The sequence below is a fragment of the Penaeus monodon genome, chromosome 10, assembly GCF_015228065.2.
Source record: "Penaeus monodon isolate SGIC_2016 chromosome 10, NSTDA_Pmon_1, whole genome shotgun sequence".
Classification (NCBI taxonomy): Eukaryota; Metazoa; Arthropoda; class Malacostraca; order Decapoda; family Penaeidae; genus Penaeus; species Penaeus monodon.
The window spans coordinates 17,791,414-17,793,913 of NC_051395.1; positions in this window are offsets into that span (position 1 = coordinate 17,791,414).

The window sequence follows — 2,500 nt, forward strand, 5'->3', positions numbered from 1 at the left end:
GAATTCACTATGATTCCCTTTCTTTTAATTTTCTACGTTTCTCTTCAACTGCAACAGTTCATTCACACCTCATTTCATGGTAGTTACTCACTACAAAGCTCAGTATCAAACAACGGCGACATTGCATCACCATCATATGTGTGCGTAATTAAAATGTTTCTAAAACCTCTACACAGATGCAATTACCTTACGGGAAATATATCCATTTCTCTTAAACAACAAGGGACACTCCACAGAGTGATTCGAGAATACTGTGGTAACGGGGAAGATGCCTGTAGTTTCGTGTTCAAGATGATGTTCATATCAACTCGCGAGCAAGATGTGTAGGATGACTATTCACTTCTCCACCTCATATTTGCGTGAAAACGTTACCACACGTCCGTACGTATGTGTGTGTGTGTGTGTTTGCGTTTGTGTGTGTGTGTGTGTGTGTGTGTGTGTGTGTGTGTGTGTGTGTGTGTGTGTGTGTGTGTGTGTGTGTGTGTGTGTGTGTGTGTGTGTGTGTGTGTGTGTGTGTGTGTGTGTGTGTGTGCTAAGCATGTACATCTTAACGTAACAAGAAAAAAACATGTGAATAAAAAAATAGTTCTTCGATCATCCTAATTACATATTGTTTCCCCTTTATTTAATTGGTACATGGCAATAATCTGGACTACTTAACTACACCAAATAAAGTGATAATCAGATGCCTTGCTACATGAAGTTCGCCCCGTAGAGAAGGGTACGAATGAAAATTAATATCTTCGCAACACAAGGGATGTATCTGACCGGATTCGACTGAGTCTTCATCAAAAATACACACATCAGCGAGATTACAAAAACATGAGCTGATGAACTACCTGACGACCGTGACCTGTCGCTCGTTACCCGTTTAGTTATTGCCTCAACCTTGGATAATTTGAATCTGCTGATATTTTTTGTATTATCTTTCATCGCTATATATGTTTTTTTTTTTTTTTTTTTTTTTTTTTTTTGTCCTCCATATATCATTTTTGCTTCCTTCCAGTTCAGCAGTTGTCCAGCTTCATCCGCGTGCACTACCATGTCACTGGAAATTCTGTGATGATGGACGTCAGCGCCATGTTTGCTGGTCCCGTTTCATCATTATGCGCTCCATCGCATCTGCTGCAGGGTATCCCGTATGCGACCCGCAAACAACCCTGACAGCGCCGTATGCTGGATATTCCAAAACTTAAATAGAAGTAGAATGGATATGCTGCCTATTCATTCTCTCTCTCTCTCTCTCTCTCTCTCTCTCTCTCTCTCTCTCTCTCTCTCTCTCTCTCTCTCTCTCTCTCTCTCTCTCTCTCTCTCTGGTGGACGCAGGTATGTAAACATATATATATATAAACTCGCAGTACATACATACATGAATACATGCACAAACACTATCCATCTGTCTATCTATATCTCTCTATCTATCTATCTATCTATATATATGTGTGTGTGGATGTATACATATACATATATATATATATATATATATATATATATATATATATATATATATATATATATATATACATATATATATATATATATATATATATATATATATATATATATATATATATCTGTCTGTTTGTCATCTGTCATCTCTACCTCTCTCCCTCCCTTCCCACACCCCTCTCTCTTTCCCTCTCTCCCTCTCCCCCTCTCCCCCTCTTCTCCTCAGTCTTTCCTCACTCTCCAAAAGGCATAGAAAACCACCTGACGCCGTAACAAGTGAAAGCAAAATTGTTGCAGGAAATTTCAAGTCATTTCACATCCTCTCTCCTGTTGGCATCATGATGGCGCACATGCGATGAGCTTACTTAGGGTTCAGTACTAAGCTATACATAATGTTTATTTATTACCTCTGCTGACTATAGTAAGAAAGCCTCCTCTTCCTGCGTTGACTATAGAAAATGTTAGTTTGTTGTTGTCTTTGAAGGGTTTTGTGTAATGGTTATGTTCCATTTGGTTTTTTGAGTCTATTACAGTTAAGCTATCAGTGTTATCAATCCATTGTTTACTTTACTTTGATCGAAAAATGAACGACAGTGAATCATAAACATAAATGTTAAATGGAAATGATTAACAATTATTCAAGAAGTCATTAACACACTGAATTCTATGCCAGGTTATTGTGTACGTGTATAAATGATAACTAGCGTTTAAGAATAACTTATTGGTTGTTGGAGGTCAAGAGAAAATGCTATCGGATATTTAGAATGCTTAAGTTTGAGCAAGACGTGAAATAAATATCCACTCATGATCTAAACATATTTATTTCTAGAGGAATGCGGTGTGTGTGTGTGTGTTGTGTTTTGTTTGTTTGTGTGTGTGGGGGGGTGCGCGCTCGCTCGCGTGTGTATCCTTTCTTTCCCTCAGAATGAATCACGTTGTATATCTAACAATGTCATTCTGTTCTGTAATTACCAAAGGAACGAACGCCAAAAGAGAAAATGGCGTGGAAGAACATCACTTTCAAGACGAAAACCTCGACGAAGGTCCAATC